Raw genomic sequence first — 23,376 nt, forward strand, 5'->3', positions numbered from 1 at the left:
GTCCCTGTGTCTACCCGTGGGGATTCCGGTTTAGAGTAGGCCCAAGTGTCTACCCGTGGAGATTCCGGTTTAGAGTAGGTCCAAGTGTCTACTCGTGGAGATTCCGGTTTAGAGTAGGTGCCAGTGTCTACCCGTGGAGATTCCGGGTTAGCGTTTGTCCCAGTGTCTACCCGTGGAGATTCCGGGTCAGAGTAGGTCCAAGTGTCTACTCGTGGATATTCCGGTTTAGAGTAGGTCCAAGTGTATACCCGTGGAGATTCCGATTTAGAGTAGGTCCAAGTGCCTACCCGTGAAGATTCCGGGTTAGAGTAGGCCCAAGTGTCTACCCGTGGAGATTACGGGTCAGAGTTGGTCCAAGTGTCTACCCGTGGAGATTCCGGTTTAGAGTAGGTCCAAGTGTCTACCCGTGGAGATTCCGGTTTAGAGTAGGTCCAAGTGTCTACCCGTGAAGATTCCGGGTTAGAGTAGGCCCAAGTGTCTACTCGTGGAGATTTCGGTTTAGAGTAGGTCCAAGTGTCTACCCGTGGAGATTCCGGTTTAGAGTTGGTCCAAGTGTCTACCCGTGGAGATTCCGGGTTAGAGTTGGTCCAAGTGTCTACCCGTGGAGATTCCGGTTTAGAGTAGGTCCCAGTGTCTACTCGTGGAGATTCCGGTTCAGAGTAGGTCCAAGTGTCTACCCGTGAAGATTCCGGGTTAGAGTAGGCCCAAGTGTCTACCCGTGGAGATTCCGGTTTAGAGTAGGTCCCTGTGTCTCCCCGTGGAGATTCCGGTTTAGAGTAGGTCCCAGTGTCTACCCGTGGAGATTCCGGGTTAGCGTTTGTCCAAGTGTCTACCCGTGGAGATTCCGGTTTAGAGTAGGTCCCAGTGTCTACCCGTGGAGATTCCGGTTTAGAGTAGGTCCAAGTGTCTACCCGTGAAGATTCCGGGTTAGAGAAGGCCCAAGTGTCTACCCGTGGAGATTCCGGTTTAGAGTAGGTCCAAGTGTCTACCCGTGGAGATTCCGGGTTAGAGTAGGCCCAAGTATCTACCCGTGAAGATTCCGGGTTAGAGTAGGCCCAAGTGTCTACCCGTGGAGATTACGGTTTAGAGTAGGTCCCAGCAACCTATGCAGGTCGTAAGAGCGACCAATGGATTTGGAGGCGTCTTGGTTGTTTGTGTGTACCTGGATGGTGTGGCTCGATGCTCACGATATCGATCACCGAGTTATCTGGTCGAGAAACGATTATTTACAAGGGCTGCCCTCATATAGCTTATAATTGCTTACGCCACTCCAGCTTGATAACTGTGTGAGAATCTCCATCGGCGCTATACGCAATAGACCAGAAGTTGTTATCAATCAAGATGTACGGTTTTCTTACTTATTGGTAACTTGGAATGGTTCAGCTTGTCGGTAGGGCTGTGGCGGGTTATTACAGTACCCGAGCAAGGGTATACGGCGCTGTATGGCTGAAATATTGTCACGGTGACATTAAAACTCATTCGCTCACTGTATTAGCGTTACACTCGTCTTAGCACTAAGGCCTCGGTGACCAGGTGGCCAGGTTATGACGTCAAGCAGTTACATGGTGTCTGCAGGGACTTTGAATTGACCAACGATTAAAAAATGTCAATTCGTCTCGTTTGGAAAATCAAATTTGAAGCAAGGGGCATGTATTGAAGGGTGGTTTGTTCTGTTTTGTTTTGTTATAGTAGACATGTGGAGGATATTTCGACATTTCACGCATCGGTGACGATAATAATGTCCTATCTAATTACCTATTTTGACATGTACCATATGTTCCCGTGTCTTCTGAAGGGGAACACCTGACTTGCTTTTGCATGTGTTTGTGACGGGTGCCACGGGTTGAGCAGGATACGCTAATCTTTTCCCGAACACCTGGCATCATTTCTATTTGATAGTGATTTATACACACATGCTTATTATATAGTAGGAATTGTACAGAAGTCGTTTTGTCGTTTTGCACTAAGTGTACCTTTACGGTATAGATCGGATCGGCCTATCGCCATGCACCGAGTGTGACAGACTCAGTTTCAAATTGTCAGTGTTATGCCATTCTAATTAACAAACACCGCAACGTTCTTATGAGGTATCTACGAGGTGCCGTTTTACTGTTCCATTATATAACGATGTCGATAGTTTATATATTGATATCACTACATTGCAAACAGCAAGGGTAATAATTTTATCGATTTTGATCCTATCAATCTGCCTTTGTGTGTAATTTCATGTTTGATTTCAATATATTTGTCATCCCGCGATCGACATGCAATGATTATAACTACTTAAAAAATACACGAGCTATGACTTCGTAAATTTTAATCGTATAACTGTGATTTCAATTCGTGTCTTCAATACTATACGGACTCTCTTTCTATTTCTAAAAGTCTAAATGTCAGTTTTCCTGTCCTGCTAGCAATGTTTGATGGCATGGGCGGGAGGACGTGGCGTGCTAAATGGGTTGAGTGAGTGAGTTGAATTTAACGCCGCAATTAACAGTATTCCAGCTATATCCAGGCGTGTCAGCTTAATTTGGGAGGAAAGCCCGCAGTATTGCAGGTCTCAGACGTGTGCCACTTCGGTGATACCCATGAGCACGGGTCTGGTGCTGACAGACCTAGAAACATAATCGGGGTGAACCGGGAGTCAGTAACTCGAGCACAGACCGGGTTCAGTCCTACGCAAGCAGCCTGGTTCCCTGGATATGGTGCGCTGTGTAGCGTGAGCGCAGCGTACCCAGGAAACCAGGCTGGGACGCGATATCGACAAGAGGAGATAACTCTCTTCACTTCTCTACACGCCTGTATGGAAGAGAAATGGTACGGTGTCTGGATGCCAGGAAAAAGGTACAAAATGGTGATTGAGTGGTATATTACCGTTGAAATCGCGTACTGCAGTCCGCCTCGGGTTTTGGTCATGAGACGCAGGTACTCAAGTCGATTTTTTTCTACTTGTCAGAGCTCTAAATATATCAGAGTGTGTCAACACAAGGTTGGAGGAAAGCCTAAAGTGTCACAGGTCGTAAAGTTGGGTGTGGTGTGAGGGTGTGGTGCTGACAGACCTGTGCATGAGTGAGTAAAAGTGTATTGGCATTGTTTGCGTTAGATTGAGACGAGAACAAGTTATTGAATTAAAAGTACCCACGTAATAATAGAGACCACGTATGTTGATCATATGTCATTCATTTATCATAACAGATGACAATTTGATGATAAAAAAAAATCATTAAAACTCATGAATAGTATATATTATGATGGTAATGATACAACATCAATATGTCAGAAGTTTGAACTTTTCGAAGCATGTAGGATTAATTATCTGTTTCAGAAGGACACAAGACTCTTATACATGTCTTAAAAGTAGTTTATGGACAACGACAAGAATTAAATTTCAGGAAAATTGCTTTTAGGGATACATTGCTTAGATGAAATGCAATCGGTGATCACTCATACATTTGGTATGCTCAGCCTAAATGACAGTCACAATGCAATATTGATTATTTTTCACGACACAATACAACTGAAATATACTCCAAAGTTCATGAAGCAACACTGTACGGGTTGCGGGTTAAAATACAAAGCTCGGTTCAAAGGCTGCAAAAGAATAGCACGAAAAGGACGTTATCTGTCTACACCTCCTGGACGATACGAAGACCTTCACAGAAAACATAGCAAGAAATAACATGAACTGCCATTACCTCAGCGTGTGTATGATCCTCAAAGACTGAGACCAGAAGGACGCTCCACACTGAAAGGGCGACTAGTGTGTCACTGACAATATCTCGGCTGCTGGTAGCCGGTGAAGCTGCGCAGAAATCATAACAAACTGGATCGATTGTTAGATTGTTTGTCCATTTGCTGAAATGTGTTGGTTGATTTCAACGATTGCTGTGATCATTTGGGGATGATTCGATTTTTTCAATCCTGATTTTTACTTTCATGTCGAGCAATATCACCAGTTACAGTTTACTGCCTCTGCAGTACTCACTTTCTTGAGAGCATGTGATTTTATACACATGTTACGGAAAGACACATTTAGCCCACAGCTAAGATTTTCATTTCAGGATTCACCATTAAAGCCGTTGTTATTGTCGATATACAGGGGATTTACTCAACACCAACCTTCGCTTGTCAACATGAGTGAGTGAGTGAGTTGGGTTTAACGCCGCTTTTAACACTATTCCAGTTATATCGCGGCGTGTCAGCTTAATGTGGGAGGAAAGCCCGAAGTGATGCAGGTCTCAGACGTTTACCACTTCGGTTAAACCCACGAGCACGGGTATGGTGCTGACAAACCTAGAAACATAATCGGGGCGAACCGGGATTCGAACCCACAATCATAGGTTTCTGGCGTGCCCAAGGGACGCAACTCTGCACAGCGAATCGCGGCGCCTTAGACGACTGGGCCACCCGTGTCAACATGAAGTGCGATGCAATCTCATGCTATGGCGACGGAGTTCTCACACCGTACTGACTGACGCTTACTCTTTAAATTTGAGTGAAAATTGCAGCGGCAGCTTCCGGCAGAGAACATGCCATTTTACCGGGTAAGAAGACCGTGAAGGTCCGGGTTAGAATAGGTCTTCAGCAACAATTGCTTTCCGTAAAAGTCGACTATGCTTGTCGTAAGAGATGACTGATAGGATCGGGTTGTCAGGCTCGCTAACCTGGTTGACGATGTGATCATGATGTAAATCACTGTAATGTTGAGTCAAGACTCGGTTATTTACAGACCGCCGTCTTATAGCTGGAATTTTGCTGAGTGCGGTGTTAAACTGTCGTCACTATGTACACCCCGTGGCCGCAGATAGGTTGGACCGATTATTCTCTCATGCTATGAATGTGTTTCTAAATTAACAATTATACGTAGTTTATGTTCATATTGTGCTTTCTTGTATTATATCACTTAGACAGAAGATTTTACTTTCGATTGCCAGTTGCTCTCCAGGTAAACGCACGTAAACAATCGCCTCCACATTTCAACTTGATACCCACCAATAATATTAATGTTTTATTTTTATTCTTGTTACCGTTTACAGAAAGGCTTAGACTGCCTTAAAGTGAGTGAGTGAGTTGGTTTAGCGCAGCTTTTAATAGTATTCCGGTTATATCACGGCGAGTCAGCTTAATGCTGTAGGGAAGCCCGAAGTGATCCAGGTCTCAGACTCATAGAAACATAATCGGGGCCAACAGCCTTGGAGGTATTGGTATTGTTGATTCAAAAGCCACGACATGTACATGGGTATTATTGATTACTTGGTGCATTGTCACCACGTATAGGGTATCAATCAACTAGAAGCCGCGTGAAGCATCATACCACTAATACCACCATGTCTATCTTATTTTGTTAATGGACAAACCCTTGCTGCTCAGGGCTTATCGCATGTCTGGTAGCCATCTTGTAGGATAAGCTTAAGGTGACATGGTTGCGCGTCAGTCTACTTCATATAGCATGTGGTCTAAATATGTCTATACTATTTTCACCGTTCGTCCGAAATTACGGTTGTTGCTTTAAAGTGGTAAACGTCCTGACCTGCATCACTTTCCTTCTGCATCAAGCTGACTCGCCGTATTATAACTGGAATAATGTTCAAAGCGGCTTTAAACACAACTCACTCACTCACTCATGTTGATATAGTGAGTGAGTAACGTTTTACGCCGCTTTTAGCAATATTCCATCAACAGGACACGAGAAATGGGCTTCACACATTGTACCAATGTCGGGAATCGAACCCGGGTTTTCGGCGAGACGAGCGAACGCTTTAACCACTAGGCTACCCGATCGCCCCTCATGTTGATACAAGAGCATGGTCGGTGCTTAACGATCTTGTTTACATGTAACGAACGTAGCTGTACTGTATAATAAGGTCCTGAAAAATAGTAATCAGAGTTATTCCTTATCGTCACATCGTTTATTTCAATATATTTCTTTGTTTATTTCGTAGGATTGGGATACAATAAACGCAATCTTGTCTTGAAGTCGTTCTCGTTGTATCTTTTCGTTACAGTACGGGGAAATGTTTCTCTTCCACAATGACTGGACCCGTGAACATCCGGGGTAGAATAGGTCTTCAGCAACCCATGCTTGCCGTAACAAGCGACTATGCTTGTCGCAAGAGGCGACTAACGGGATCGGGTGGTCAGGCTCACTGACTTTGTTGATGCATGTCATCGTATCTCAATGGCGTAGATCGATGCTCATGATGTCAATCACTGGAATGTCTGGTCCAGACTTGATTTTTTTACAGACTGCCGTCATTTAGCTGGAACATTGCTGTGTGCGGCGTTAAACAACAAACAAACAACGACACTGACGGCCGGCAAGGTGTCAAAATACATAACAGGGAAAATAGTTGTTTCCCAGACGAAGGCAAGAATAGCCTTCTAATGTAAGGTTACTATCAGTAGCGACACATTGTATGCATGAAGACCATTACAGTGTGTACATCAGTGATACCCGAATTATGATATTAATGGTTTAAACCATTAGCCAGTGTCTGTGAACGTTTACTCACTCTTTGTCACTCTTAGAGAACATAAAATGGACACGCCTACTGTGTTTCAAGAAACGGTTCATTACCTGACCTTTGAAAGGGTTAATGTCACGAATATATGATACATTCCGTCTTCCACTGCAGATGATATTTCACATCGAGATGAGTGCTTCTTCAACTAAATGTACTTACAAAACAAGGTCAACGCCAGAGAACAATCAGCCGAAACTGATTGTATTGGGCGTAAAAGCCATATAGCCATGGGAAATGTAGGAATGGATGTCTGAAAATCAGTGGTTGACGTACTCGTATGCTTCAGTGAACAATTGAGTCTTAAGATGTGATTGGTAGGTGGCCTGTTCTTGATTCCCGAGGTTGAGCAGCAGAGTGTTCCATAGCAAAGGAGCTGCTCTTCCAAAACAGATACCCCCAAATTAATAGTACGCGATGCAGGAACGAAGAGTAGGTGTTAAGTACATGATCTCAGAGTTCTCGATGGCTCATACTCCTGAATAAGTTCCCGAAGATAAGCTTGTGAAAGTCCTTTGTCGTGCTTCAGAAAGCAATACGACTCGTGAAGATCCGGGGTAGAATAGGTCTTCAGCAACCAATACTTACCGTAAAAGGCGACTATGCTTGTCGTAAGAGGCGACTGATGGGATAGGGTGGTCAGGCTCGCTGACCAGGTTGATGAATGTCATCGTATCCCAATTGCGTGGATCGATGCTCATGATTTCAATCAATGGATTGTCTGGTCCAGATTAGATTATTTACAGTCCGCCGTCACATAGCTGGAATATTGCTGAGTGCGTCGTTAACTACAAACAAACATCAAACAAGAAACCAATACAAGAATATTGTACTGTATTTAAGCAGCAACCTTGAGCCAGTGAACATGGCTTATATGAGGATATGTTCTTGTTTTAATGACCAGCCTGGACTCTTTCGGAGGTTTTCGGTAGGCTTAGCGGTTTTGATCGAAGTGTAACATGCCCTCTTGATGTGAGACCCTGTACTGATGGAAGATTCGAAGACAACATCCAGATTACGAGCCTCATTGATGCATTCGATGATGCAATTCTCAATCTTAAAGACTTGCTCCCGATGAAGAAGATTATCGCCAACGCTTATTATTAAACGGCATCCTTGATGACATGTGTGTTGGCCCTCGGCCTCACATCATTTCAATGTAAGTTCAGTCGTTGCGGCTGTTGACACTTAACAATCTTTTCTACCCCTTGACTGTATTTATATACATCCCATGCTTTGGTAGGAATGGCAATTTGAAATCAAAACCTTGGTGGTCAAATATTTGAACTTTCAATCACTCTGATACAGTCTGTTGACAGTTTCCCGGCCATCTAAACCTCTAGTTTTTCATATTGGAATACAAAACCAGGGGCTCAAACCAATCCCATCATTGTATGTTTAAGAAACAAATAATTTATTTGTTTGTTCGTTTGTTGTTTAACTCCGCACTCAGCGATATTCCAGCTATGACGGTGGTCTGTAAAAACAATCGAATCTGGACCAGACAATCCAGTGATTAACATCATGAATATCTCCTGACCAATGGCATGTTAGCCTCTTACAACAAGCATGGGTTGCTGAAGACCTATTTTAACCCGGATTTGTACCTTGACATAGACATATTTACCCAACATATTGCAATCCAGCCCAGAATGTTAGATGAGTCAGAAAGGAAACGTGTTGCCATGCCATTAGTTTCTTACATAAGTCAACGGATATCACTGATACTCTGATTTCAGTGTCCAGGGAATACCGACATTCTTATCATGACGTCCTGGCTTCGGACAGATGTCTTTCTTGAAAACGTGGTCTTTTCTTGAGTATAGAGTCTTCTATGTTTTAATATCGTAACATGATAGCCAGGCTATGTTACTGATAATTCAATGAAGGAATGCACAAATATGGGTTACTGATACGGGACCGAAGTTTCAGTTATTGAAGATTCTACAATATTGTACCGATAATAAAATGAACTATGCATGGGAACAGCTGTATTATTTGCAGAAATACTTATGCCTACTTGTTCTCATAGACGCATTACATTTCTCACCATTCTTTCCCTAGTCACATGAAATATCCGTTAAAAAAAAAAATGTATGATACAAAACGCGCTCCCTTTCATACAAGCTTATGATTCCTCGTAACATTTTGCTTTGTCACTCGTATGTCCCTCGTGGTATAATTTGCTTTTTCCCGAGCTAAGCATGCTGGGGCATATTTTTCATGATGCCTCCAAGTCTATTGTTTCCAACCGGTTGACGCTTAAACCAAGCTTTACCGACCCGGGGAACAACCTCAGTGTTGGAAGCCAAATAGAAGGGGTGGTCGGGGTCCCCCACGCACGCACGCACGCACGCACGCACGCACGCACACACACACCACCCGTGTTCTCGGTTTCATTTGTGGACAGGAAATCGCGAGTTTCAATCTTCAGAACCATATCCGATACGTTCTCATTTGTCACATTGTCTAGGTCAATATCAACTTCTCGAAATAGTTCAAGCATAAACTCTTGAGACAAACTGAAATCATGAGTCGAAATCATGACAAATAGGTGACTTCGGGGGGAGGGGCCATTAACGCAGTTTCTGATAGCACAAGGATTCGGCACCTAGGGACTTGCATTTCTCCCAAGGGTGTCTTCTCAACAAATATAGTGAACGCATTTAAAAGGTCTAAAAAAACTCACAATACTCAGTTATTGTGCCATCAATTATCACCAAATCATTGATTTTCACCGGCGTCGTCGGCTGTGTTAGTCTTTCGACATTATTTCTTACACAGACAACAAAAAAATGTATATTTAAATCTGACGTGTATTTTAGCGAAATATATTCAGTTTTTAATAAAAATAACTGTAAAACTCTTTTGTAACATTTTTTTTCAAAACAAAAGCACCATTTCATAACTGTGTGCTCGTTTTCATGAGATTGATAGTTTCATAACACTGATGAATGAAACATTTATGAATGAAATTGATGACAATAGTCCCGGCAAGGTCAAAGTTCATGATCTCAGCCAATCAAATTACAGGAAGGAGTTATGACACATATGTATCATAGTAATTTGTTATGTTTCTCCTGTATGAAGTACCATAAGGATAATAATGTATGATTCCGACAATATCATAAGCATGTGTTTATGAATGTCTTTCAAACAGTGATGATACTAGGTGTTCTGGAAAATGTAAACACATGTAGAGGCAAGGCAAGTGTCCACCTGATGCTTGGCCAGGGTATTTATGATAACAGCATGGGGATATTGCACTCCGGAGAGTCGAGGATGGTTTTTCATGAATACATACAGGTTTAGCCCGCTACAAGTCCCATTTTCGAGTCCAGCGGGGATTTGAAACTTTCGCTCATTGGCAACCTATACCAAAAATAGCTTCATGACAATTTAGCCTACAAAAACATAACTGATGAAACGTAAAAGCAATAACAAACATATGTTGTTATGGATCGGAGAGGCAGACAAAAGCTGAAAAAACCCACTTGTTACAACAATATAATCACACACTTCATAATGCAACATACTTCAACATTTTTTAAGTGGTTGTTATCCGGCCATGTGTGATTTTTGCGCTACATTTAGGAATAGCCCATCAATATCCCGGAGGGGAACACCCAGGAAACAATCTGCACATTTAAAAAATCGAATCTGGGTCCTTGACTGACGAACCAACCACTGCGTTGCCTCTCGTCCCTGTTGGTCAAAACGTAACCGCTAAAGGGGTTGTCAGATGATATTTAACGTTGTCAGTCCATGACACCAGAGCCCCGTTCCACAAAGGGATCTTCGCAATGGGACTGTTGAAAATCAAAGTTCCGGTCGTTTCAGCGCTAAGATCGCTTTGTAGCACGAGACCAGGTGTTGAATTGAAGCAGTAAATACCCAAGGCTTCCTACTCGACATGATTTGCATCATACGTCAAAGTACAATAAAAACGTCAATATTTGCACCATGACGTTATAATACACTATGACCTACACTACCAGGACAGTATTATATAAAACCAGATGCAAAGTAATTCCATACCACTTGAAGGTCAGTGTGTTATGCATCATGATAAACGGACATCAGAGGGTTGCACGAGTGAGAGAGACAGACAGTCAGACAAACAGAGTTTGGTTTTACGCCGCTTTTAGCAATATTCCAGCAATATCACGGCGGGGGAAACCAGAAATGGGCTTCACACATTGTACCCATGTCGGGAATCGACATACGACAGGGACCAGTCAACATCTGCTCTTTATTTAGGAGGTCTCTGTTCAGCAATACACTGTCATTTACACGTTGTTCCATTACACACTGTTAGTATCATAAACGGGTGTCTCTGTTGTGGCTACAAACACCATTTTAGCCTTATAAAAATAATATAGCAATGAAATATGTGTGATATCCAAAAATGAAAAGCGCCAAATATATAACGTCGGAGCGGTGGAGTTGCCTGGGCTCGTCACGCAGAAGACCCCGTGTAAAATGTGCTAGTTCTCATTTTGTCACTTGCACAAAGCGATCTTAGCGCTACAACAGTCGTACAACAATGAAATCTCCCGCCCAGTAGATACCCGCATCAAAGAATAACAAGACTTCACAAGCCACATCAGACATCAAATGAGTCCTCACAAACCCCTCCCTACCCATCAAATTCAGTTTAACATAGTCAATGTCCTCTCAAACAAACATCAGGACTTCACTAAAAGAAGGCTATTGAAATCCGCTGTCACAAACCTTTCATAAACAGCGATCGAGGGTATTAAATCTAGTCTGCCTGTGAAGATCTACAACCAGTAATGAAGCAATGGACCATTTTAAATTAGTATCCAATCAGCTTGTCACAACTTTTAATCTTGTTATTCCTTATCCTTCCATCTAGTTCGTTAGCCGTGTGCTTCGTTATGCCAATGTATGCAACAAACGAGTTGTTACCAATACAGATGTACGTTTTCTTTTTTGAGTGAGTGAGTGAGTATGGTTTTACGCCGCTTTTAGCAATATTCCAGCAATATCACGGCGGGGTACACCAGAAATGGGCTTCACACATTGTACCCATGTCGGGAATCGAACCCGGGTCTTCGGCGTGACGAGCGAACGCTTTAACCACTAGGCTACCCGACCGCCCTTTCTTTTTTGAAGTATGGACGTTGTGATCGTCTTTGTGCTTTGTGTATGTGGGTCCCAGATGCATTTTTGCCTGGTGTATGCACGTCTAGGACAACAAGTCCTGGTGTATGTACGTCTAGGACAACAAGTCCTGTTGTATGCACGTCTAGGACAACAAGTCCTGGTGTATGTACGTCTAGGAAAACAAGTCATGTTGTATGTACGTCTAGGACAACAAGTCCTGGTGTAAGTACGTCTAGGACAACAAGTCCTGGTGTATGCACGTCTTGGACAACAAGTCCTGGTGTAAGTACGTCTAGGACAACAAGTCCTGTTGTATGCACGTCTAGGACAACAAGTCCTGGTGTATGCACGTCTAGGACAACAAGTCCTGGTGTAAGTACGTCTAGGACAACAAGTCCTGTTGTATGCACGTCTAGGACAACAAGTCCTGGTGTAAGTACGTCTAGGACAACAAGTCCTGGTGTATGTACGTCTAGGACAACACGTCCTGGTGTAAGTACGTCTAGGACAACAAGTCCTGGTGTATGCACGTCTTGGACAACAAGTCCTGGTGTAAGTACGTCTAGGACAACAAGTCCTGTTGTATGTACGTCTAGGACAACCCGTCTTGTTGTATGTACGTCTAGGACAACAAGTCCTGTTGTATGTACGTCTAGGACAACACGTCCTGGTGTATGTACGTCTAGGACAACAAGTCCTGGTGTATGTACGTCTAGGACAACAAGTCCTGGTGTATATACGTCCAGGTCAACAAGTCCTGTTGTATGTACGTCTAGGACAACCCGTCCTGTTGTATGTACGTCTAGGACAACAAGTCCTGTTGTATGTACGTCTAGGACAACAAGTCCTGTTGTATGTACGTCTAGGACAACAAGTCCTGTTGTATGTACGTCTAGGACAACAAGTCCTGTTGTATGTACGTCTAGGACAACAAGCCCTGGTGTTTGTACGTCTAGGACAACAAGTCCTGGTGTATGTACGTCCAGGACAACAAGCCCAGGTGTGTCAAAGGTTAACATGTCCAAAGACGTTTTGCAGTGTTTGTGACATGGTATACATAAACATAAGGACATAGTTTTCGGATTCAGTGCAATGAATTACAGAGGCTCGTTGCAACCTGTTGCACTTCAATAATAATACCAGATGTGGGATGTTGTGAAAATAAACAAAACGAAACAAAACGTTATTGCATATGAAATTGATAGCCTCATGTTGATAGCCTAATTTAGATTCTTTTACTGCCAGTCTACTTCATCTCCAGCGATGATGTACGTTTCAGGATCAATCGTTAATGTATATCAGCATAGTATGGAAACGTATTTGTGCCACAAACTAATTATTATTTTATCATCTACGTAGATGATACTACGTTTCCATAGCATACAATAGTTCAAGTGAGATCGTAAACTCCATCCGTCATATACTTCATGCATATTGCATCAGTTGAAACGAGAATTTGACACCAGATGCTTCTACCATTTATGATCGATATTCAACATTACACTTGTGTATTTCTTTATGAAAATTGGTTTGTGAACGATTGAAGGTTTATTTCGGGAACGCGTTAATGAATTATAAACAAGTAATCAAAACATGTAAATTTCCCTGAGTTCGTTGTGAATTACTTATGTTGTTACGGTAATTAAAGCAAAACATGGAACAATTAGTATTTGCAGATAAACACTTTGGTCGAGACAAGACAATGGAGAAAATGTGTTTTTTCTATATCTCATTACGGATCAAAGTCAAATCTAAAACCCAAAAGGTCATGCCCCCGAAATATGCATTCAACAAACACGTACTTTTTTCGCAAATTGTGTGAGTTGTGGTGCAAGCGGTATGGAAGGACGACATGTTTACCCTTTTCGCGAACACCTGGTGTCATTTTTTGTCATCCATTCATATAAATTTCACAGTTGTTTTGTCTTTTGAGCCCAATGGAATCTGTTTCGTCGGATAATCGAGACTTGCTGTTCTCTGAAGTTGATCTTTTATATAATTTATTTACCAAATACAATTAATATTACGTTGTACATCGTTTGCCTAGCCACTTTTTATGACTAGGGTGTTATTACTTGGCTTGGGGCCAGCCTCTGTGTATGTGTACTAAGTTACAAACACTGCAAAACGTCTTTCGACATATTAATATGCATTATATGTAAAAGAATTAATAGTTGCAAAAGTTCCTATGACAAACGAGTACCTAAACGTCTATAAGTCACTCTGTAAATTGTCAGTGCCAAAGATGAACTATCCTAGATTCTGCGGAAACAGATTCAACTTGGCATAAAGGGCAAATAGCTGTGGAGATTAATTATTATTTATTTATTTATTTCTGTATAATGGGCCTCATGGCCTACAGTACAAATGTTGTAATGGATGAAATTTCACATTTGTTCTATAAAATATGAATGGATCTTTTGTGGAGATTAATACGTAATATGTAAGGCATATAATCTCTCAATATAAGGACACCGGACACTGAGTTCTGGAACGTACGACATAAACAGGACTTAGAATCCTAATCCCATTATGGTTTCTCTTCGGGATTGATTGTCATGAGCAGTGATCCTGGACATAATTGTCCTGGGCCACTGTGAATTACGGTGCCTTGTCCGGGACATAATTCCTCGTGTACATAGGAAGTTGACGTGGACAGGGGCCAATTAAAGGACAAATGCTAAAATTGAACCCAAAATGTGATCTTGAATCTTGAAGCGGGTCACTGCCTACAAAATGGCGGAACAAACAAACAAATTGCGGAAATCAATAGGATTCAGGTAGGACATGAGTCTAGGGTGGAGTCTCAGTCGTGTCTCTTGTCACTGCAACATAGTGATGAATAGGACAACATCCTCGTCACTCTGAGTCAGACCAACTGAGTGGTTGTATTAAAAATTATGCAATGTGTCAGGTATATATCAGTTGGTTAACTTGCCTTAAAGATGATAGTTGAATTACACACAATGGTTGTGCAGTGACGACCAACGGTATCTTGAAATTATTTGGTATAAGAATATGCCGTGTGCAAGCGTTTGAAACTGTGTATACATATAAATAAGAGTGTCAAAGCCATTTCCATAATCATTCCCAAGCTCGTCAAGAGTACCATCTCCACTACACTTCAGACCAAACCCAAACCGACCCCAGCAGACAGCAAATCAGCCCTCACAGGCCACAATAAAAAGTCACCATTCCAGCAAATTCAGTTTGACCGTCAAAATCCCCTCAATCAGACATCAGAACTTCACTAAAATCCGCTGTCATAAACCTCTGATCAACAGAGATCAAGGATGTTACTTCCCGTCTGTCTATGAAGATCAAGCAATAGACCTTTCTTTATTAGCACCCAATCAACTTGTCTCAATTTATCAATCCTCATCCTTACTGTACATCTGACTTCGTTACCTGTGTGTTATATGTTATCCTTACTGTACATCTGGCTTCGTAACCTGTGTGTTATTTGTTATCCTTACTGTACATCTGGCCTCATTACCTGGGTGTTATTTCTGAGAGAGAGAAAAGTGGTATTTTCTTTGCAGTGAACATAGCACTTAATATTTGACTTCAGTGAACATAACACTTAATATTTGACTTCAGTGTACATAGCACTTAATATTTGACTTCAGTGAACATAACAGTCACTTAATATTTGACGTCAGTGTAAATAACATTTAATATTTGACAGTAGTAAACATAACACTTAATATTTGACTTCAGTGAACATAACACTTAATATTTGACGTCAGTGTACATCACACTTAATATTTGACTTCAGTGTACATAGCACTTAATATTTGACTTCAGTGAACATAACACTTAATATTTGATTTCAGTGAACATAACACCTAATATTTGACTTCAGTGAACATAACACTTAATATTTGACGTCAGTGTACATAACACTTAATATTTGACTTCAGTGAACATAACACTTAATATTTGACTTCAGTGAACATAACACTTAATATTTAACTTCAGTGAACATAACACTTAATATTTGACTTCAGTGAACATAACACTTAATATTTGACTTCAGTGAACATAAGTAATACTTAATATTTGACTTCAGTGAACATAACACTTAATATTTGACGTCAGTGTACATAACACTTAATATTTGACTTCAGTGAACATACGTAACACTTAATATTTGACTTCAGTGAACATAACACTTAATATTTGACTTCAGTGAACATAACACTTAATATTTGACTTCAGTGAACATAACACTTTGACGGAACTGTTGTCATACATGAATTTCCCGTTATCGTAAGTGTCTGGGACGTACACACACTGTTGATTTCCTTTTAACATTAAGGCAAAATAATGACAGATGGTCATTTATGGTGAAAATATCGCTTCTTGCCTCTTGAAAATGTTTCGTTATAAACTGTATACTTGCCATTCAACTCGTTAATCGTCACTGTTTGTTTCGCAAAGCGCCATTTTTGTTACTTGACCAGCGTATAGTGGTCTCGTAGTTTTCAAGAATATTTTCTGTTGAAGCAGATTTTGTATATAATCATATCCAAACGTTTGATAGAGAATTGGAGTGACCTCAAATATTGTTTATAACTTTGTTGTATATTATTTAAGATTTTGCAAACTCGGAACTACTTTTGAAGTCGCACTTACGAGGGGTGGTGAAACGTCCCTGCTATTTAGGTAGGGATATTTTACCTATCAAGGTCTTACATTTGTGATGAAAAAACATAATTTTCCGGCTACCGTTGAACAAGACAACCTTATTACTACGACTGTTGTAGTATATGTTAAGGTGTGAGAGTTACGATCACCTTAGCGCTAAGATCGCTTTGTACAACAGCACCCGGTAGATAACTGAAAAAAAGGTATATAACAAATAAGATAATTCATGTGTCGAGTCACGAGATAAGAGATAAGAGAAACATGATATTTCACCCGACACATGAAATATCCCCATATATACCACACTTCACTTGGTTGCAGTCACTCTAGCTTGATAACGCTGTAAGAATCGTCGAAACGTCGCTGTATGCAATAAACCAGAAGTCGTTACCAGGTGATGAATATTATATATGAGCAGATAGCTCATCATTTAGTAGTATATGGTGACAAAACACTGAGACAGAGATACTTGTCAAGAGAACAGTAGTTCAGTTAAACATCAAAGCCCAAATGGGATTTTTAACACATATCAGCGGATCTTGACTTTGCTAAGGGACGTAACTCTGTACAAAATTTTGCGGCACCAAAGGTCACTGTCTATCTGTACCCCTACTTGAGGATAACGTTTGACATCAGGATGTCACAGGTACATAAGACACGTAAATGGCGGTCAGATTTACAATAACAGTGCATATAGTTCCAGTTATTGAAAGGACAAAGTCTAGAGCTATTTGATAGTCGCAGCAAACTCGATCCAAAATCTACTTAAGAATGAAATTACCGGAACCACTTCCATATTTAGAAGTAAGTCAGAAGTCCATTATACGACCCCGACTACTATAGATGTAAATCATAAGAAGTATATTATCAGCATGGTGTCTCGGTTTGTCTGATGTCTAAGTACAAGGCTTCGACCTCGAGTGGAATGGCTCAGGGGTCATGAATCACTGTCCCTCTTTAAGGAACAGGATTTGAGGAAAAGCGTAATATGAAAGGAATGTAAAACCTTAACTTAACTGGATTTGACTGAAGTCATCAACTAGAACCGAAGACATATACTAGAACTGAATTTCCAAGGGCGGATCCAGCAGTTTCAAATGGGAGGGGTCCCAAAAGAAATATCCCAACCTCTCTCCGATACGTTTACTGCCGAGAACATACTTCATCTGATTTTCAAACTGGACCAGACCAACCTCTGGATCCGCCTAATATCATGGACCATGGAGAGACCATGTTAAGAAACAGAGTTTGGAGTATGAAACAGCTAAAAAAGTCAGAAAAAGCATCCTTATCATTCTTAAAGCAAATCCTTAACGTGATAAAGGTTGCACTATAACGTTTTGTTTAATTACAATTAGTACTGAGAAGGAAAAAAAACTGCGTTTTATCATGTCTAATACAAATAGAGGTCCAATAACAACAACTTACCAAATTAATTCATTTCAGTTCCTAGTTTTTATATATCTGATACGCGAAGACGCCAATAAACGTGCACTTACCTTATTCCGGCTTATGTTCGGGAGATAACTTCCATCAATGAATACCTTCAGTCGTACCTCTAACTGACAACAGATTCATAGTAGAGTTAATCTGAATGAGCCCGACCACGTGACCTGTCCGATCAATACTGGAGTGGCTGGTGATATCGTCAGCCTTGCGGTGAGTGGTTGTGTCCACGAAAGGTCTATAATGTTCACAGCGACATTCTTAGGCGACACCCGAGAATACAGTGCAGTCTAGTGGGCTAACGGTATATACGTAGGCGCGAGGCACGACCAGGAAACAGTAAACGTTATCGCACTTGAAATGCACACCTGTTTCAGGATGATTTGGTTATCTTGATCGAAGCTTCAGCTTGAGCATCATAGAGAAAAATAAACAGCAGCAATTATTTCTCTCTTTTTTGACGCATCTTCCGTGGTTCCATCACTCCAATTGATTTTTAGGAAAAAACACAACACAACTTTAAAACGGTATTGTCATGGATCTGATAGAGTGAGTGAGTTGGGTTTAACGCCGCTTTTAACAGTATTCCAGTTATATCGCGGCGTGTCAGCTTAATGTGGGAGGAAAGCCCGAAGTGATGCAGGTCTAAGACGAGTACCACTTCGGTGAAACCCACGAGCACGGGTATGGTGCTGACAAACCTAGAAACATTATCGGGGCGAACCGGGATTCGAACCCACAATCATAGGTTTCTGGCGTGCCCAAGGGACGCAACTCTGCACAGCGAATCGCGGCGCCTTAGACGACTGGGCCACCCGTGCCCCCGGATCTGATAGAAGCGACGAACCCTTTCCGTAATCATTAATCGATTGTACGTTTCCAACAATGTCACAAGCATCTGTGTACGGATATAGTGATGATGCCAGTGAAAAAGTGCCACCCCCATCGATGCCACTTGTCACAAACACCTGCAAAGAAAAGTCATGTTGGTTGGTTTGTTGTTTAACGCCGCACTCAGCAATATTCCAGCTATATGGCGGCGGTCTGTAAATAATCGAGTCTGGACCAGACAATCTAGTGATTGATATCATGAGCATCGATCCACACAATTGGGATCGATGACCTTGCATCAACCAAGTCAGCGAACCTATTTGTCCATTTGAACAAATTGAGAACATATATAAAATATGTCATACGTCAAAACAGGAATTGATCGAATATCAGGTAATAAAGTAAACTACGGTTATAACGAACACGCTTATAACGAACTGACCGATATAACGAACTTATTTTTAGTGCCGGCCATTTGTTGTATATATGCTGTGTATATGCTTATAACGAACTACGGTTATAACGAACTAAAATTAGTGGTCCCTTTGAGTTCGTTATAACCGTAGTTTACTGTAAGTCAAATGTGTCCTCCACATTCTTCCATATGCCGGTGTCATCATTGATTTTCAGTGACCAATTCATATTTTTTTCAAGGCGATTTTGCAAAATAGAATCTGTTTTGGCGGATGATTGAGACGTGTTCTTTGGCTTGGACGCTTTATATTTAAAATTCACAAAACCATAAATATATATACTTTACGTAAAGACAAGCGAAAATGTGTCACTATGCTTCAAAAAGGTCAGCGGAAGCTCGGCTAAATCAAACGCTTTAATCAAACGTTTACACTACTCGAAAAGATACACAAATATATTCTTAAAAGGGTGCACTGTAATGACATAAGATGGTTTGCTGGTTACAAAACGAATACATCCATGAACGATCGCATCTCAGATGTCGAGCCGCAGCTAGAAACACATATGGCGTACCATTATCGAAGTGTGAGATCTGTCATTACAGTAATTGGCTGCTCGAAACCTATTATTTCCTGAGGAATGCCAATTATATCTCTGTGTGAACAGTTGGATATGAAGGCCAACCAAAGTATAATTGCCATTAGAAAAGTAAAAACATTAATAATGTTATCTGTATCTTCCCAGTTTAATGAAGAACATCACGGGCAAACGTCAATATGCCACTGTCGGAGGGAGATGAGCTGAAATGGGGTTTCGCGGTGTGTTAAAGATTATTGCGCCTATAAAGCGATGTGCAAGCAGGTATGTGTGGGTGTGTGTGTGTGTGTGTGTGTGTGAGAGAGAAGAGAGAGAGAGAGAGAGAGAGAGAGAGAGAGAGAGAGAGAGAGAGCGAGAGAGCGAGAGAGAGCGAGAGAGAGAGAGAAAGAGAGAGAGAGAGAGTGTTTGTGATATGGTAGCAAAGCGCATAGAATTTATAGATAATGGGTAGAAAATGTTTTCGCCATTATAAATAGCGATTGTAATTTGCCATAGATGTGCGATATGAAATGGGGTTTAACGTCAGGTTCAATATTATTGCGCTTATAAGGCGGCATACATGCGCGTGTGTGTGCGGCTGCTTGAAATAGTCCGGACTAATGATGGTTTCATAGTGCTATATGGCAGTTTAACATGGATACTGTACTCAGAAACTTAAAACTAACCACGAACCGACCAGTCTCTGTTTTATCCCCATAATGCCAAGCACCATCTTTTAACGTCTTTGGTATAACGCGACCTTCTGGTCTCCGAGCAGGCGCTCTATCTTCTTGACCACAGAGATGATTCCTTTTGCATGGCGATTAAGTAGTGTTTTATGTTCACACACAAGGCACATAAACAAGCGTGTATTACATTACTTTGTAGACTCCTATTTTTTAGTCCGCTGAGCTATCTACGTCGGACAGGGAATACCCCTTTGAATGTTGCTGTTAAAAGATCTGAAAATAGTACGACTTCAAAGCAGTGCCTAGGTATTATGCCAAGAAGATTGGCGTTGCGTGTGGCGTCCAAAGACCGTATTCTAGTTAATTGAAAGCCCTTTTTCTCACAGACAGTTAGCATGCTGGTACAGTAATGGTGCAGTCATCATGGCACTCCGTCTCTGAGGAGATTTTACCAATGTTACCTTAAATAGCTAGTCGCAAACAGAACAGTTCCGATTTTTGTGTGTTTTGCCCAATGATCAAAACTCAAGGAAATATATCAGTGACCGTTTCCTTATTAATCGAATTGTCATATACTGAACCGCAAAAGAAACGGCACCATGGATAGATATATGAGAAACCTTATTTGTCCAAACACTGTAACCATACTTTGAGACATATTAAAAAGATGAAACTTGGCAAAACTGATCATCATGGTTGAAATTAAAGTGTCAAATATTCTTAAAGTGAAACACAACACTAGTCTCTGAGAAAATGGCATCACAAGTCAGCATATCGTGTGTCCGCCATGTGCATTGGTGACTGCCGTGCAACATCGATACATGGAATGGATGAGTCGGTTGATGAAGGCCATAGGCACTTGAGCCCACACTCTGAGGAACGCCTGACGCAGTTGTCAGCCTTGGTTGAACGTCATTCAGTCGTCTTTGAATCTCGTCCTACAGGTGCTCAATGGGATTTAAATCGGGAATGAGGGCATGCCTCTGCATGGTTCTGATGCCATTCTGCTGGAGGAAGTCTCTTGTTGCTCTCGCAGTGTGGGCACGGGCGTTATCATGCTGAAACTCGTGGTTGCGGCGCCGGGCCAAATGAGGTATGGCGTGTGGTCTCAAGACTTGATGAATGTACCGAGCTGCTGTGACACCACTGCATCGCCCTGGACCGATGTTCTGGAAGACCACAGGGCCGACCCTCTGTGCAAGACCAATTCCACTCCACACCATGATGCTCGGACCACCCCACGAGTCTCTCTCAACAACACAATCAATTGAATAACGTTTCCCACGTCGTCGCCCGACTCTCTCTCTCTCTCTCTCTCTCTCTCTCTCTCTCTCTCTCTCTCTCTCTCTCTCTCTCTCTCTCTCTCTCTCTCTCTCTCTCTCTCTCTCTCTCTCTGCCATCTGCTGTTGAGTTACAGTAACGGCTCTCATCTGAGAAGAGGTCATTTACTGATTTCACACTTTAGTTTCTTTGTTTCACTTCTGCTTTTCAAATTGGGAATCACATCGTAGCAATATAATTTTTCGATGAGACAAACCAGTGATGCATACTGTCCATGTGCTTCCATACAATAAGCCCATACGGCCTTCCATAATTAATATATACCTACCGTCAAGGGGAACGCGAATACCATACATGTTGGTTAATATATGAAGACTTACACTCTTCAAAAAATAAACGCACAGGTAGTATGTATTTGATTGAACCTGAATACACAAAAAATCCGGTATATACATTGGATATATGCTACTGGAAAATGTTGGTGGCCTGATATTCGACGCATCAAAACGCAGCTATTGTCCATTTGCAATGACTTGAAAGGCATTGTTTTCACACTTGTTCATAAATGTCGTGGAGGAAAACAGTAGAGCAAAATGCACGTGCAAGTTATGGCATTCGTTACTCGTGGTAGTGGCTATAAAAAGGCAAGCATAAGCCAATAATTTGTCATTCAATTGTCAAGTTCGAAAATGCCGAGACTCAGCGCTGCCGATCGGAACATCGCCACAGAACGTGTCCAAAGAGGGGAATCGCAGTCTTCTGTTGCACGCCACTTCAACGTCCACCACAGCTCCATTTGCCGCCTGTGTGGCCGATACACAGTTCAGTTCCACTGCAGACCGTCCGAGAACCGGCCGACCAAGAGTTACCACTCCTGCACAGGATCGCTACATTATCGATACATTACATCTTCGATAAAGCGGATGCTTATGTTAAACATCTTGATAAATTAAATTGTTTTGATTTTGCCAATCCGCTAATTCTGACACAATGATAGAGATGAGCGGGGAGAGAAGCACAATAGGTGCCTCCTTCTTGTCTAAATGTCGTATCCCCAAATTCAACACCGATGCCACCTTGAGCAGCCCCCAGCATTTCACACACTGCTTCCCCAGCAATCCCTGCATAAAGCAGAGTCGATAGTACGATTCCGACTATATTATGATCATGTGTTTATGAATTAATATCAAATAGTGATGATACCAGGTGTTCACGAAAACGTGAGCTTATGTTGCCCCAACGGTGGCACCCGTCACAAACACGTGCAAAGGCAAGTCATCTGAAATAATACGGGAACATACATGTATGCAGAAACCATATAATAGACATGTGGTCTCTGATATAGTACAAGTCAAATGGGGAATTGCATCGGACATCAGTTTCGTGGCGACAGAATGTCATCACTGCCTGTAACTTGGGTTATATGCTATTGTGAACAGTTTTATCCACGATTTGAACCCACGATCGTTTGATTCTGGCTGGCAAATGTACACACCTCTGCAAAGCGAATTGTGGTGTTTAAAACGACGGTGCCAAACGTGAGCCCTAAAACATGTGGTCTCATACTTCTGCCATCACGTTGTGTCTTCACTTACAGTGACTCATCACATAAATGCCAAAAGGTAAGAATGATTTGTTTGTCTGTTTGTTGCCTCACTCAGCAATATTCCAGCTATATGACGGCAGTCTGTAAATAATCGAATCTGGACCCGACAATCCAGTGATTGATATCATGAGCATCGATCCTGTCGTGCGCAATTGGGATACGATGACATACATCAACCAAGTCAGCAAGCCTGACCACGGGTGATCCCGTTAGTCGCCTCTTACGACAAGCA

General features: G+C 41.7%; 1 protein-coding gene across 1 annotated transcript in view; it reads right to left on the reverse strand.

Annotated features, from left to right (window-relative positions):
* The window catches only part of LOC124133620 (rhodopsin, G0-coupled-like), a 75,169-nt gene extending 57,236 nt beyond the window's left edge, over positions 1 to 17,933 (reverse strand). The window contains exon 1 of the mRNA XM_046498076.2: positions 17,801 to 17,933. The gene's annotated coding sequence lies outside the window, so the exon portion shown is untranslated. The remainder of the gene's footprint in view (positions 1 to 17,800) is intronic.
* Between the last annotated feature and the right edge of the window lie 5,443 nt (positions 17,934 to 23,376).

This window comes from Haliotis rufescens, unplaced genomic scaffold (assembly GCF_023055435.1).
Source record: "Haliotis rufescens isolate VD_foot unplaced genomic scaffold, xgHalRufe1.0.p SCAF_5, whole genome shotgun sequence".
NCBI lineage: Eukaryota > Metazoa > Mollusca > Gastropoda > Lepetellida > Haliotidae > Haliotis > Haliotis rufescens.